This window comes from Trichechus manatus, unplaced genomic scaffold (assembly GCF_000243295.1).
Source record: "Trichechus manatus latirostris isolate Lorelei unplaced genomic scaffold, TriManLat1.0 scaffold00066, whole genome shotgun sequence".
Taxonomy (NCBI): Eukaryota; Metazoa; Chordata; class Mammalia; order Sirenia; family Trichechidae; genus Trichechus; species Trichechus manatus.
Window position 1 is genome coordinate 4,705,507 of NW_004444002.1, and position 17,817 is coordinate 4,723,323.

General features: G+C 37.6%; 1 protein-coding gene across 3 annotated transcripts in view; it reads right to left on the reverse strand.

The window, feature by feature from the left end:
- TENM1 (teneurin transmembrane protein 1) overlaps positions 1–17,817 on the reverse strand; it is a 609,234-nt gene that overhangs the window by 573,489 nt on the left and 17,928 nt on the right. The window lies entirely within an intron of this gene.

Sequence of the window (17,817 nt, forward strand, 5' to 3'; positions counted from 1 at the left end):
TAACCAGTGTCATAAAACAACATGTGTACTACTGTTTCATGAGAAACTATTTGTTCTGTAAGCCTTCACCTGAAGTACAATAAAAAAAAAAAAGCGATTGGGGAAATCTGAGTATGGATTGGTATAAAATATTAAAGAATTGTTTTTAATTTTATTAAGTGAAAAAGAAAAATCTTTTAGAGCTAACCCTTAAATACCTGAAAAATGCCCAAGGAAGGCCAACAGAGGAATGGGTAAGATTGAGCAACAGAGTTTATTAAAAATGATCTGGGCCTGCAGTACAATTTCTTTTAGACTGGATTTTTCCTTAGGCTTAGGGCACCTGCTAATTTTCTCAGCTGCTTTAATCACGTAGATATTAAACAACATGGAGGCATCAAACCGTCTTTTAGAGTTATGAGAAGTGCATGCTATGAATAGAAATGAGGGAGGATGAAAGCCAAGTGTTTGGTGACTGGCAGTCCCAGCAGCAGGTGTCCTGACTGAGGACAGACCCCAAGATCTACTGGAAAATGCAAAAAATGGAGAAGCCCAAAGCTGTCACCGAAGAAGGCTTCAAAACTCAATCCAAATCATAGAGGGCTACAGGCTTTCATGGAGGCTTTCAAAAGGAAAACAGTAAGTTTGTCTGAATTGTAAATAGAATCCATCTGAAGACATATTTCCTCTTTAAAAACATCAACACAAAACACAAGAGCAAAAAAATCAACAATGAAAATAATAACATTTCAAGCTAAATTAAGGCCCAGTGAGGGAGGGTCCATAATCAAAGCTTTTTTTTTTTTAAGTGATGGTAACCAAGAAAGAAGATGATGGATTGTAAGAATTCACCACCTGGAAAAGGGAGTTACCTGGGGAGTGACAGCTGCCATAGGAAAAGTAGAACAAACACACCTGCTGTCAGGCACACCTGTTCTTTTCTTTTCAGGGAGCGTAACCATGAGGCTGAAAGAGCAGAAACGCCCAAGAACAGAATAGGATGCCTCTTGCAACCCTTAAATATTGCCCCTGACTGCTCTGGAGTTATTTCTTTGGCAGGAGTGGCTTCAGAGTAGCCACATAATATTCCACTTAAGTCTCTCAAATTGATTTTCTGGCAGATAGAAGGATTCCCCTAATGACCTGACAGAGGAGGGGAGGCAAACATGTCTACGTTGGAAAAAGGAGAAGATAAATTATATGGTATGTGAAAATATTTTGTAAAGCCGTTGGATCTCAGGTAGCATGAGGCCTAGGAGACTGGTGGGATAGGCAGAGGTGGAGGGTGGGAAGACACCCCCAAACACACACACATGACAAAAGATCCTCATCACCACACAGGAAGTGTTTGGCTTTTAAGTATGGATGGTCACTTGTGAACATGCCGTAATACCTGGTTCCACAAAGTTGCTACCTGGTCAGTAATGCTTTCAAAAGTCGAAGTCTGAGCTTCCACAGTAACTCAGAGAATATTGCAACCTCAGGGAAATAAATCAAGACCAAAATGGCAAGATAGCTCTGTAACACATTAGCTATACTAGCTTTGTAAATGCTCACAATGCCCTACAGGAAAGCCTGCCGCCAGCAGATAAGCCAAACTACAGTTCAATATCACTGGCAATATTTCGTCCTGCCTTATAAAAAAAAATGATATAGTAAGGGATGGAACTAATTGAGGCAGTGGCAATAGTGAGATAGAAGGAATCTTAAATGTAATTTGTATATAGCCCAAACATGGACTCTCAAAAAATATCCAGTATTATTGAGCACTTACTAGGTACTCTATGCTAGGTATTGTAGGGAAGTCAAGAGACCTTTATATCAGTACAATTAAAAGGATCTGCCGTCCCTATCCTTAAAGAACTTACCGTTTCATTGCAGAGATACACTTTACAACCAATGCTTAAGCCACTAAATTGTCAACTGCAAGACTGTGAATGTCAGACAATAAACAGTGTGAGAGTTCACAGAAGGCAGTGAGCAATATATGCAGAAGTCACCAAGGAAGACTTTATCAAAGAGGGGAGATTTGAGTTAGGCCTTGAGGGATGGATAGAATTTATAAATGTGAGAAAGAATGTTTGTAACTAACACTCAAGGGAAATATGAGATTCCAAACATGACCTTCAGATGAGTCACAGTCACTGTGTTTACTCTTGATGTAAGAATCAGTGTAGGTATTCTCATTAATATGGAAATTAAAGTCCCTACAGATTAAAGTGAAATATATCACCACAATCCATGTGTTTTTTTCTAAGATTGCATATCATGCAAACAGAAAAATAAGTTTTTAAATTTTCATTTTAATTAAATTCCAGGTTGAAGACCATAATCAGTGCTAGAGTAAAAATCCCACAAGGTACCTCTGAATGGGTTCTCTAAGTCACTACTCTTGGTGAATTCACATTCAAATGAATCATAAATTCTACTTTAAAATAATTTCAGGAGTAACCTTAAAACAAAATTCTCCAACTCTATAGCTCCAACACTTGACTATTCGTGTGGTAGTTGCACAGAGAATTAACCTCTGGTCTTCAGAAATCCTACTCCCAGATTTTTATCTTAGGGTAGCAGTATTAACCAGTTTATATTTTACCTTTCTTGTCAGCTACCTACATTCTCATGAAGGTATCAATGAGCAGTGAAATGGCCAAAAGGCCAGCAGCCAAAGGGAGAAATGCATACAAAACCCACTAACTGGGAAAACCCTCTTTCAACAACCTAACTTAGTGAGCATTTGATTTACCAGTCAAATAAAACATGTCCATGATTTCAAAAGGATAAATAAATCTAAAACTCATCAAGGGTTATTAGAACTGTCTTGTGTGATTTCTAAACTTATAGACAATATTTTTATTCAGTATTTCAAAAGGTTCTTAAAAGAGGGATTAGATATTATCCATAGTTAATTTAAAAAGATGTTTAAAACTCTCATTGAACAAATCCAGAATTTGTTAAAATTTCAACAGGCTTTCTTAGAAATTTACTATTAGTGAAAAAATGTATGTAAAGCAAATTAATAGCAAAATTAAATTGGAGTGAAAAATCTTAATCTGTTTAAAATAAGCTTTTAAAAGCTCTTTCAAGGCATGCATTTACATTCCAATAATTGGTAATCATTCTTATCTGTTCATTAAACTAGGCGCCAAAGGATCTCTATTTGACCACACTTTATTGACACAGTTTGTTACTCTGCATTTTGGAACAATTTTAGCATATTTAACCCTGGGTGGTGCACAAACGTTTAAGCAGACTACTAACCTAAATGTTGGTGGTTCGAACCTACCCACTGGCACCATGGAATTAAGGCCTGCCAATCTACTTCCATTAAGATTACAGCCAAGAAAACGATATGGAGCACAGTTCTACTCTGCACACATGTCAGAATTGACTCAACTGCAACTGGTTTTATTCTATACTTTTTATATAGCTACATAAGACTATATACATTATTTTGCACAATATATTTTATTTTATTTTATTTTGTACTTCCGGTGAAGGCTTACAGAACAAATAGTTTCTCATGAAACAGCAGCACACATGTTGTTTTATGACATTGGTTAACAACCCCACAACATGTCAACCCTCTAATTTCTCAACCTTTTTATTTTGGTGAAAATACACATAGCCAAAGATACACCATTTCAAAAATTTCTACATGCACAGTTCAGTGACATTGACTACGCTCTTCGAATTTGCACAATATATTTTTCACATAAGCATTTTCCCATGTTATCTCATACTTTTTACTTTTATAAAAAGCATACACGCACATGGTAAACATTCTGGACACTACAAAATATATGTATATATAGGATGCAAAGTGATGCCCCTTTCCATCCCAGTCCCTGAGTGCTACTCCCCAGAGGTAATCATTAAGAATATCTGTGTACCTTTTATGCATATGCAGGTACCTTTGTATATGTGTGTCAAAGTATATGTATTTTTGTAAATGTGTGTATGTCTAATGTATTTTAAATTAAATTAAGAGCTTATGACATAGATTGTTCTCTACTTTGTTTACGTTGTTTAATAGTATAATTTCTTGGAGACATATTTGGATACATTCTTTTTAATGGCTGCATAGTATTCTATCACATTTTTAGCCACTCCTCTACTGATAAAGATTAAGTATGTTGCCTTTTTTTTTTTGGTCAGATAATACCACAATTATCCTCTGAGGATATTGCACACACTTGAATTACATGAGAATGCCTGCTTCTATTGTAGAGTAATAAAATAGCAATTCTTACCAATAATATTAAAACATGCAGATGAGCTTCTTCTCAACTTGTCTAATTTAGTGAGGACTACTTTACAAATCCTTTGCTTTGATTTTGAGGACTCTGCTGCTATTGTCATGGCATAATTTGCCTTCGTTGTTAAAACTTTCAGCTCATTTATACTGTGTATTTGGCATTGCCGGGAGGGAAGGTGAAATATTTATAGTCTCTGCTTTTGTATTCTTTTTGTCTACTGCCTGTATGGTGAGGAGGTGTTTTTCCTATCTAGTGTGTACAGTACTAGAAACAGAACAGAGAGCCAGTGTGGCCAACGATAGGAGCAGTAAAAACACAGGGGCTATAAGACAATCCAATATAATTAAATTTTGGATAGTCAACTCTTTCATCTTTCTCCCCAAATGCTGGTATGTCCAATGGAAGAAAATGGAGACTTATAAATGGTTTAGGAGGTAAAAAGAATGTGACCACAATTATTCTTTTGAGAAAGATATATTTCAAATGTCTCTCTATATGTTAAACAAGGCTGTTTAATTCAGGGCTTTGAATCGGTTCTTCTCGATTCAGTCATGGCTGAGGAAGTGACATCGGAACAGCACCAAATTTTTTGAAGCCGGGTGAACCAGAACAGTAACCAGAATGAGACAAATTATGGGTAGAAGCCCTGCTAGAAACTTAGTCTTCCTCTTAGAGAACAAGGGCAGCATACGCATTGCACAGCAACCATGTCTCTTGACCGTCGGATTTTGCACAGAGTCGAAAACAGTGCTGCCTCACTCAAGGATGGTGGCCGAAAGCGCCGCTTTGATTATGTGTTGCTCTCTGCAGTCCTGGCAATAATCCAATCTCATGCATCAGGCTCCTGAAAAGGCTCACTACGCCTCTTCCACGTCTCCCAATCCAGGGCTTCAACCCGTAATTTTTCTTGGTTCTGGTTGGCGTTCCAGATCACCTAAATTGTAAAAATTCGGGTCTGTTCCAGTTTCACTTCCTCAGCCATGACTGAACCAGTTTGAGTTACTCAAACATTATCTCACATTGTTCCGTTGTGAACTGAGAAAGAAATAACAACTGAGCAAAGTCGAGTATGATACCATCTCCCTGGGAATAAAATATTCTCTTATAATAGATGGCCAATTCACCGGATTAAAGCAATGCTTTGGGACACTATTTAGACAGTGCCTTCACAGTAAATTTACAATATTTGAATGAAAAAGTAACAGTGGAACTCATGATTTGGACAGATCACTTATCACTGAGTCCATTTCCCCGTCTCTAAAACTAGGTTGTTGTACTAGATGATTTCTAACAGTGCTTCCATTTTTATGATTTTGATATTATGAACATATTCAATAATCATACTGTATTGCCATAAAAATATTCTGTGGTCAGAAACATATTAAAATGTTCACTTTCAGATTTGTCTTAAGTCTATTGTTGATACAATTTTTTCTAGCAAAGATACATCTGGGATACCTTTTGCCCCTCTATGCTTGGCTAGCTCTTACTTTTGAACTTAACTCAGATGTCATATCTTCCAGGAACCCCTGACTGACCCTTGCAACCTCCTATTGAGTTAGCTGTTCCTCTTACTGTTCTTATCACGCTGCATTTTTAATTATGCATTTTTTCAGTCTCTCTGATTAGACTATAATAAGCTCCTTATCAGCAGTGACTATGCCTTTGTATTCCTAGTGCTTAGCACAAGGAATATCTGCCACATAGCAGAGACTTTACAAATGTTTGCTAAATTAATTCATTAAATCATGACAGTCAAGCCACTCTTGTCAACTATTTTTATGGTAGAAACTTCTGAACTTGTGACATCATTGGTTGGTATATGAAACTACCTATTTATATTCTAAGATATTTCTTGGATATCTCAAAATGAAAATGTTTAAAACAGAACTCTTGATTTCCAGCCTGGAACCCATTCCTTCCTCAGTCTTCCCCACTTCAGTCATTCAATCCAGAAACCTGACTCATTCTTGATTGTTTTCTTTCCCTCTCCACTCAAATATAACCCTGAACAGAAAGCTCCATAGTTTGTACCTCCAAAATATATCTCAAAATGTCCACTTCCCTCCAGCTTCACCTCTTGCATTGACTTCTGCAGTAACATCATACTTGATTTCCCCTACTCCTTTTGTATTCTCCATTCACTCTCCAAACAACAGCCAGGACAATCTTTTAAAAATGTAAACCCCACTCCTACTGATTAAAATCCATCAATATCTTACTATTGCCCTTAAGAGAAAGACTAAAATCTTTAACATGGCCTACAAAGCCCTGCAGGTCTGGCCCCTTCTTATTTCCCCAGTTTCATCCAGTAGAACCTTCCTCTCTCCCTGCAATAAGCCATACTGATCTCCTTACAGTTACTGAAACACACCAAACTCTTCTATGCCTTAGAGACTTTGCATATGCTATTCCTTCTACTTGTAATGTTATGCCCCTGGCTCTTCATATGCTTGGCTCTTTCTTATCCTTCTTATCTCAGCTTAAATATTACTTCTTCAGATAAGCTAGGCCTTCCCTGAACACACTAAGTAGACCCCTACCCTTACCCTGTTATCCTTTAAAGATATATTCTGTTGATTATCTTCATAGCATTGTTTACTGTCAATCTTCCCAAATAGACTATAAGCTCAATAAAGGCAGGGTCTATAGTCATTGCATTTATGACTATGCGTAACACTTAGCGCATTGTCTAGCATGTAATAAGGTATATTTTTTTCTTGAATGCAATAATAAGTAAATGCATAATAGATACTGACTGAAAGTGTAAATAATGATGACACTGTCTTTGGTGCACAAATTAAAATATAGTATATCATGAGGGCACTCTTAAAAATAGATCTTTAATGGTTAGTCACAATTCTTAAAGTGTAATATAAGTATTAAGCACTTATCTATCACAACTCAGTCATAAATATTGGTAAGAAGCACTGAAAACATTCATTCATTCATTCACTCATTTATTCAACAAATGATATAATAATACTGAGTCAATAATGACTACAACAATCTAGGTATAGAAATACTGCTATCTTAAATTGATAGATCTGATTAGAATTAAAATAAAACCATCAGTTAATTTTTATTTTTTGGTAAGTTATATTTAAGTGCCTCTAAACTCCTCCATAGATATACGTTTATTCTTTCTGTCTAGACTCTATACATGGAGGGTGGGATCCACAGATTTTATTTTTATTGCTTTAAGAGTGCCTAGTGCAATTATCGGAAACCCTGGTGGCATAGTAGTTAAAGAGCTACGGCTGCTAACCAAAAGGTCAGCAGTTCGAATCCACCAGGCGCTCCTGGGAAACCCTGTAGGGCAGTTTTACTCTGTCCTATATGGTTACTATGAGTCAGAATCGACTTGATGGAAACGGGTTTTGAGTGCAATGATCACCAAACAGATGGTGCGCATTTCAGTGCTTCCCCATGTATTAACATAGACCGTGAGTTCTCAGTTATGAACCTCACACTAAGGTCTGATTGGAGAAATTCCCTCATAAAGGAAAGAGAAAATATAGATAAGAAGAGAAAATCTTAATGAGAGGGTGTGTTAGTTATCTAGTGCTGCTATAACAGAAATACCGGAAGTGGATGGCTTTAACAAATAGAAATATATTTTCTCATAGTTTAGGAGGCTAGAAGTCCAAATTCAGGGTGCCGGCTCTAGGGAAAGGGCTTTCTCTCTCTGTGTCAGCTCTGGAGGAAGGTCCTTGTCTCTTTGAGCTTCTGCTCCTGGGCGATCTTCTTGTGGCTCGGCATTTCTCTTCCCCCATCTCTGCTTGCTTGTTTAATCTCATATATTTCAAAAGAGATTGATTCAGGATCTACCCTACACTAATCCTGCCTCATTAACATAACAAAGACAACCCATTCCCAAATTGGATTATAACCACAGACACAGAGGTCAGGATTTACAACACATATTTTGGGGGGACAAAATTCAATCCATAACAGAGGGGGAAAATTTGTCAATGATGATGGGCATAGTCACATTAGGAAAAGCACTATCATGAAGCCTAAAATGCATATTCACATTTACTTTGAGGATAGTACTAGGCTCAGCACCATACAAACTGAGTTTGATTATCCCTTCTAGTAGCTTACCATCCAAGATGCTGATTATACTGCAAGGTACATAAATCATTTGACGGCCTATTATTCATGTGGCCTCATACAGCAACTCGATGGGCTATGTCATTGCAGTATATTATTTGTTATTGAACTTCCTCATTTCCATTTGCTAAGCTGATTTTTATCAATACAATTACAGCTTCTTTTTATTTACGGCTTCTATTAATCTTGACTGTGCATTGTTTGCATTAAAGAGTGGTCTGAAGTGTTTCTATTAAAAATGATTAACATTTTTTCACTGAAATTTAGCCAAAATATTAAAGAAAATACATTATTATATAGCTCCGTATATGCTGGTGCAAAGAAAAACAAATTAATTCCAGTTGTAAAGCAGAACGACTCATTCTCCACAATATCATAAAACATAAATGCAATATAAACCCATAAATGCCTGGCCATGGGTGCTGTCCTCAAAATAGCACAGCAATGATGTAATATTTGTCCAGAGAGAAAAAGCAATATTTGGAAATTATCCTCCAAAAGGCAATAATCTCCTTATAATTTCAACTGAAGTTCAAATTATAAGGACAAACTCTGGTCACTCAAACTGTTTTCCATAAGAAAAAGGAACTCGGGAGCACCCTCACTGTCTTTTCTGCTATGCAATGTCAAATATCTGGTTTATTTAAACCGTTCAACTTTCAACTGATTATTTCCATATCACATAAACATTGCCTAAAAAGATCTTTACAATGAGCAAGACTGTGATATGCGTAGATGACCTACTGCAATTTTAGGTTTCACAATAGCCGTGGTAAATGATTTGCCTCTAGCGACTCCATCTACTTACATGTCAGGAGAGAAACATGGTTTAATAAATCTGAATTAGTTCTGAAATGGGAATTGCATCACGATGATAATAGTGAGAAATATGGTAAAATGGGAGAACTATTTTGGAAATCTCTTTTCTTCATGCAGAAGACTACAGAGAGTTTGTAGAATTGCTAAAAAGGGTGGAAACTACCTTTGTGGATTTCTTAGTGAACATAATCTCTCCACAGATTCCTGGCTAAACTGTAAAACTGCAGCATTCTGGTGAGTAATTGTATATACATCAATGCTCAAATGAAGGCATTCTGTAGAAGTTGTATGCACAATAAATCACCATCTGTACTTGGCCCTTGGAGTCTATTTGAATGCCCATTCAGTCCAAGCAGGCTGGCTAGATATGTCATTGATTTTCTTCTTCAGTGCCATCACTGGGAAAAAAGCCAATGTTTAATAATGGAAAAGATCACAATCTAAAGAAGGAGGAGGGGAAGACAGGGTATTTTGAACCCACGTCGGCAAGTTCCTGGAAACTAGGTACACTAACAAGGTATTCATGGACTTAGTTTTGATAAAAATAAATACATGTAAACAAATATTCAGCTGAATAAGGAAGGGCATCACAACACTTTTGACTAAGAAATCTCACTCCAACACTAATATCTTACCCTTCCACCTACTGAACTTTCTCATTGCCATGAAACCTACTCTTCAACCTCGTCAAACACCACAAAACCGGCAACCTCTATCCTCCCCACGTATCAGGCCCCTTCTAACTTTAGTTCATTTTATGGTGGTCTGCAATTCAGCACTCTTTCTCCGTTCTCTCTCATCATTCTACTCTACCTTTCCTGTCCATCCTGGAGGAGGTTGAAACTTGATTTCCACTGTTCTAGCACCTGGGTTGAGAAGAAAACTCATATCACTGTGCTCAGTATCCCTTTTCTAGAACAGTCTCCCTTCATCCAAATGGTTACTATAAGAGCAGCCATTTGGTTTAACTGAATGCTTTCCACTCACCATTCTTTACAATAGCCTACAAGGTCCTACCTGTACTGGTTCCTGCCCACCACTCTGACCTCATCTTGCAGCTCCCTGCCCCCCATTCACTAAGTTTCAGTCACAATGGCATTCTTTCTGCTAATTAACGCCAAACTTACTTCCGGCTCAGGGCTTTTGCACTTTTTCTTCCCTCTGCTTGAATGACTTCTTCTTGTGATCCAAATGTCACCTATTAAGACTTTCCTGACCATCCAGTCTAAAGTAGATTCCTCCACCACTTGTTCTCTATTATAAACTTGTTTTACTTTCTTCAGAGCATAGATAACCAGCTAGAATTATCTTGTTTATTTATTATCAAACTCCATTTACTAAGCTCCCGAAAGCAGGGGCCATGTCTATGTTTCTGATGTCAGTCACATCCCTCCTCTTTCTTCAGCTTAATATTAAAAATGTTTTTTTCCTAAAATTTCCCAAACCAATAAACTCCCCCTTTTTGCTTAAGCTAGTTAGAGTTGACTTTCTGTTACTCACAACTATACCCACTGCCATCGAGTCAATTCCAACTCATACTGACCCTGGAGGACCGAGCAGAACTGACCCATAGGGTTTCCAAGGCTGTAAATCTTTGTGGAAGCAAACTGCCACATCTTTCTCCCACAAAGCAGCTGGTGGGTTTGAACTGCCAACCTTTCAGTTAGTAGTTGAGCACTTTAATCACTGTGCCACCATGGCTCCTTCACTTACCAGTAGGATCCTAAATTATATGCTAACCTTCTCTGCACCCCTAATACCACTTAGTATATTTGCCTTTAGTCTTTTCCATCTCTTAGTGGTCACTCTCCCGATATTTCTTACTCTACTCACTATCCTCTCTCACTGAATCTTGGCAGATGACCTTGTCTCTTACTTAACAGAAAAAACATGTTATGAGGCATGATGAACTCCTTCAATTATCCCTCCTTCTCTCACGTTTCAGAGCCTAAACCTTATTCCATCTATACTCTGGATCCCATTCTTTAGGCTTTCTCCAGGTCGTTGCTACAACAGATGCTACCTTTATTTCTTAACACTTCAAATTTTCCTTCCCCATTAGTTTTTTTTTTCTCAGTCTATAAGCATTCATTCATTCATACTTTAAATATTTATTCACTGTCACTGTGCCAGGTACAGGCCTTGGCCAGTTTACTTGCTCAAGTTTCATTTATTTGTTTTTCATTCAAAAAACAAACAAAACAACATCAATTCCTTCCTGGAATCTGTGTTCTCCTTTAGCGATTGCCCCTCTTCCCGCTCCATCCCATCCCTTGTTAGCCATGTATCTTCCCATTCATTCCTCAACCCACTGGAATCTATCTTCTGGCTCAACTATTCATTTGAAAACTCTCTTGGTAAAGTCTGCAACTCCGAATTGCCAAATCTGGTGAAGACTGTAGAGTACTTTACTAGATTTTTCTTCATATATAATACTGTTATCCCCTCTTTCTGGATTCTTTGTTCTCTGGACTCCTGTAATACCACTTTGTCTTAATTCTCCATCTAATTCTTTTAACTACTTCTCAGTATTTTTCCTGGGCTCCTCCTCCTGCCAGACTTTTAAATATTGGTATGCAGAATGATTTCGACCATATACTTTTCTGTGTTCTACTCACTATACATGCTCTTTCTATGTGATCATATCCAATTTCATGCAGCAGTTATGCACCAACAACTCCCAAATCCATTTTTGAGCCCCACCACTCCAAGTTTTGCATATCTTACTCCATATTAGATATTCCTATCTAGAGAATCTACAGACACGGCAAAGTCATGTTCAAAACTGAACAGTTCTCTAAATCTCTACCTTTCTTGCTTCCCTCCTTGTTTGATAGCACTACCCTCCACTGACTTACCAAAGACAGAAACCCTGACTCCTTTCCTGTCCTTTATTAACCACATCTAGTTAGCCATTGCGTCCTGTCAATCCTACTTTTTCTCTCTGTATGTCTACTTTTTGTATTTGAACTTTCAATATCTAAGGTAAACCCCTCATCATCTCTTTCTCTAGAGTATTGTAATGTCTTCCTGACTGGTCTCTTTTCAAACTTCATTTCAGTCTTCCAATGGGTCCACCACACAGCCAACAGAAACCACAAAAGTTCTGAAATCGTCACTTTAGAGGAATGTGCTTAAAGCACGTAAAAGTCCACCTTGAAGGCTGTACATTTTTTTTCCAGTGACCTCACTTGCAATAGTTCAGAAAATGTATCTTTTAATTTTTCACAGTTGTTTTGATAAGGCTCTAATTAACCAAGTAAAAAAGTCTATTTATGGCAACAGGAAGTCACTGAAAACTGGTAATGGCATGGACCAAGAGGTAGAAACCATGGAGAAAAAAAAGATAGCAATGTAAATTAGAGGGGAACGAAATTTTTACCTGACATCTTGTTACAAGTTGGATATTGCTAGGGTTCAGTCACTTCCTCTGAACCACATCTACATGCAAATGAAGCCCAATATATGATTAGCATATAACTTACAAGTCATTTCTGTTTTTTTTCCTGCACCTCAACACCAGCATCATAAAGAAATATCACCAGTTTTATTATTTCTATTTCAAATAGATGTCAGTCTTGTCATTTTCTAAGGTCTGTTCTTCAAATAAAGAATTACATAAAGAAGAATTTCAGACATGAGTATTTCAGTTTTAGTAGACTAAGAAGGATCAGACAGGCCAGCGCCCAAAAGGAAATCATCACACAGAGATATTGTTGACTATCCTAGCAAATCTCCCTTTCCATTTTACTTTTCTTTGGTTCAAAGATTCTCTCTAGAGGCACAAGGGAGGGCTGCACATTTCAAATTATTTTTAGAACTTTGATTAACTGTGCCACAAGACCCCAGGTGACTATTAATATACTAGTAAAGGCAGTTAAAAGAAGACCTAAGGTCATTTCAGTGAGTGAATGAAGCAAAATTGAAAGCGTGAGTCTTGACCCAGTGATGTGATCTTTCTGGTAGACGATATAGTAGAGGCAATCCAAAAGGGGGCAAATGGGAATAAGGGACACTCTGCACAAAAGGTTAGAAGACAAGGCTCTTCAGCATGGAATTCAGTATTAAAATGAAAGAACTTATCAAGTGAACTTTCCATTCTTCCATTCTATCTCAGTAAAGTACAGCCCTGTTATAACATAGCCACTATTATAAGGCTACAGACGTACTGTAAAGAAAATTCTGTGGCTTGAAATATAAAGGCTCAGTGCAACAAAAGCCAAAATAAAAAATCTACCAGTTATGCTTCCAAACATCAGCTTTCAAAGGGGTGCTGCTGTATTAAATTTGTATCTATGAACAAAAGGAAATTCCTTGAATAGTAAATGCTCCGTAAATACTTGCCCAATTGAATCCTCTAATGCGTTAATTATCATTTTTTTTTAAATGTTTAAGGAACATTCAGGATTATACATTGATTAGCAAACAAGTATTTTTAATCCAGAAAAAACTGGAATCTCATGGCATAGCTTCCTAGGATTTTTTGCAAGAAGCAGCAAACATTCCTAAGATTGCTGTTAATTATGTTTCCACTTCTCATGAATCGTTTAGTTTTATTATTTACCTACGTCTTGAATGGTATTGAAACAAGCCATGTAAGTCCCTTTGTCAACTGTCAGAAGTGTAATTCTCCACAATTAATCAGTAAAAGGAGAATTAAGAAATTAACATACCAGTAAATGATTGCTCATTACAATTATCCGAATTTGCATGTCTAGAATTCTACGAAGAGAACTCAAAATCACTCTTCTAAGATAGTTGTAGCCGAATTTCCCAACTGGATAAAGTATACAAGAGATTTGTTACTTGTGTTTACAATTACGAGCTCAAGCATTTTTTCAAATGTTCACAACTGGACTTTAAATAAGTTAATACCATGTATTGGAAAATATGCACCTCATACAAGGTTTACCAGTGAATGTTGTTTAATATTTGCCCTGCTGGACAAAAGAATAATTCATCAGTATGTCATGTATCACAAAGGCTTGTAAGTCACCCAGCTCCTAGGCATCCTGATTAAAAAGCTGAATGAGAGCAGACCATTTAAATAAAAATTATTTGGCACTTGCAAGCATCTCTATACAAGTAGCCCATGAAAATATTACTCAAAAGTAAATAAAATAGAGTAATGCCACCTAAGAAACACCATTCTTAGTCAAAACTAAAAGTAATCATTTTTATTTGATGATATATAATAATAATAAATATTGATAACAATAACTAACATTTAATGAGAACTAATTATGTGCCAGGCACTATTCTAGTATTTTATTGGTTTTCATTAATCCCATAAACGTTTATCACATGCCTAGTATGTTCCAGGCACTGTTCTAGGTACAGGGAGGGATTCAACAGAGAACAAAATAGACAAAAATTCATGCTCTTATAGAACTTGAATTCTAGTGGGGATTGGCATAAAATAAACAAGACAAATAAGTACAATAGTACTTCAGATGGTGAGTAGTAGGGAGACTATAATGCCTCAGTTTTCTCAGAGTCCTGTTTTATACCTGTGGTTCTAGGGTGATTATTCCTAGTGCTACCTTTCACTCTCAAAAGTGTCCCAGTTTGGACAATAAATTACATGGCCACCTTAGTGATAAGTACTATGGAGAAAAAGCAGAAAAGGGGGAAAGGCAGTTTGTGGCGGGAGGATTGTAATTTTCAATAGGATGGTCAGGAAATGTCTTACTAAGGGGACATAGGAGTACAGATCTGCATCAGGTGAAAGAGTAAGCCATTAAGACATCAAGGGGAAGAATATTTCAGGCAGAGGAAATATCAAATACAAAGACCCTGAGACACAAATATGCCTGTATTGTTTGAAAAACATCATAGAGGGCAATGTGGCTGGAACAGAAAGGATGAGGGAGAGAGTAGTAGGAGTTGAGGTCAGAAATGTAAAGGAAGGCCAGATTATATAGGTTTTTGTGTTCTGAATGAGATGGGGATCATTGCAGGTTCTGAGCAGGGGGGCGATATGATTTAACTTAAGATTTATTTAAAAAGATCGTTCTCGCTATTGTATTAAGAACCAATCGTAGGGATGCAAGGGCAGGAGCAGGAAGACAAGTTAGAAGGCTACTGCAAAAATCAATGTGAGAAATAATGGTGGCTTCGACCAGGGTAGAAGCAGAGGAGGTAGTGGAAAGCAGTGAAACACTGAACATGTTTTGAAGGTAGAGATGACAAGGCTTGCCGATAAATTGGATAAGGGGTGTGAAAGAAAGAGAGGCGGCCAGGGGTGACTCAAAAGTTTTTTGACCAGAGGACCTGGAAAGAAGAGTTGTCATAATCTGAGATGGAGAAGGATGAAAGAAGGACAGGTTTTGGAGGGAAGACAAGGAGTTTGGTTTTGAATAGTGTCTCAGCCTAGGTTCCCCACAAAGCAAAATCTCAGACAAGGAATTTTGTGCAGGGAGTATATTTTGAGAAGTGATTCTAAAAACAGGAGTAGAAGTGATATTAAAAAAAAAAAAAAAAAAAAACCAAACCCATTGCCGTGGAGTCAATTCTGACTCATAGAGAACCTGTAGGGCCCCATAGAGTTTCCAAAGAGTGGCTGGTGGATTCAAACTGCCGACGTTTTGGTTAGGAGCTGAGCTCTTAACCACTGTGCTATCAGGGCTCCAAAAATGATATAGGGAAGTAAAAAAAAAAGTCAATCCAAGGATGAGTTCTTGAGCTGGTCAATCCTATGGGCAACTGAAGCTCAATATTACTGAGGACCCTCTGGGGAGCTTGTTGAATGCTATGAGAATTTCCTGCTCAAGCACAGAAGAGGGAAGTATTTATGACTGACTGACTGGCTTATCTGTCTCCTATTGGCCAAGGGTTGCCCCATGGGTGTTAACTCCCTCACACTTCCAGGTTGGCACATGCCTCACTATGGTTGAATGGGTTACAATAGGCATTCCACAGAGGGATGGCAGAAAAAGCAGGAAATGAGAGACACCCAGTGCAGATGAAGTGTCGTTAGTGTACATCTGAATGTAATTGGTAGCTGCAGCAATAGCTGGAGTAAAAAGGTAGGATGAGAATGTGATGTGGAAAGCATGAGATGTCTGATACAGATAAGTTAACTTTGAGATGCTTATTAGGATCCAAGCGGCGATGACACATAGCCAGCTGGATAGATGAATATGGAGCTAAGGGGAGAGATCCAAGCTGGAGATGTAAATTTTCTTCAGCAGATAAATGTCATTACCATCATGAGACAGGATGATATATGACCAAGGGAATATAAGTGTAGCAAAGGTAAGAGAAAAAGTCTGAAGGCTGAGTCCTCAGGCCCTCCAATGTTTAATGGTTGGGAGGATGAGGAAGATTTAGTAAAAAAGAGTGACAAAGAGTATCCAGTAGGGTAGGAGTAGACTCAGAAGGGTGTGAGACCCTGAAAACCAAGTGAAGAGGAAGGAGCCAAATGCTGCTGAAAGCTCAAGATGGGAACTAAGAATTGACCATTGAATTTAGCAATGTGGAGACCTTAGTGATCTTGACAAGAGCATTTGCTAAGGATATCAAGGGACTCTAAGGCTTAGACATTAGAAAAAAATCATTAACCTAAATGTTGGATTTCCTTCAGATAATAGTAGGGAATGAAATGAAGAAAACCATGATGCAACAATTAGACACTGAAAAATGTCAGTCAATACTTTGAAGATTGATAGACCCCTTTAATAAGGTGGAAGGAAGGAGAAAACAACAATTAGATGGTATGAATTTCAAAAGAAGAGAGGCTGTTAAACTGAAGGCCTTGGAATAAATTGGTTATTGTTGAGTGAATCAGGAGCCCTGGTGGTGCAGTGGTTAAAGTGCGTGGCTGCTAACTGAATGGTCAAAGGTTCGAACCCACCAGCTGGTCTGCAGGATAAAGATGCAGCAGCTTGCTTCCGTAAAGATTACAGCCTAGCAAACCCTATGGGGAAGTTCTACTGTCCTACAGGGTCGCTATGAGTTGGAATCAACTCAGTGGCAACGGGTATATTGAATAAATTACCTTTGGCTCAGTTAATTCAAACAGTTAGTGTATAATGTTAGAGAAAGGTCATGAATTTGATCTTCATCCTAGATAGTTATCCTGGCACAGAAAAGAATACTGTCATATGGCTATGACATACAGTTCAGTCTTGGATAGCCATCTTGCAAATGAGATTGACCTGATGGTAATCACAGTAGGCTCCTGACATTAAAGTGAAGATGGCTCAGGGTATACCAATCCCTATAACTAATAAAACCATACGACTCTTTCTAATGGTAGGTAAGGAAAATCAACTTCCTTCAGAGACCCATTTGAACACCAACTACCATATCTTATGAATGACATGTTACATATATAGAATATTGAATAAGAACATGATCTTTAGTGTCCAGAAGACATATGTTCAAGTCCTACCTCTGACACTTACTAGATATGTGTGATCTTGGGAAAGTTAACCTTCCTTTCTAAGCCTCAATTTTATTACCTATAAAATGGGGATCATAAGTACACCTGGATGTCATAGGGTTATTTTAAGGGTTAAATGAGATCATGCTTAGCACAGTGTCTGACACACAGTAAATATTAGCTATTATTACTCTTTAAAATGGGTAAGCATGAGGATTTACTTGATGAAGTATAATAGTTTGTAAAGTCTCATTCTAC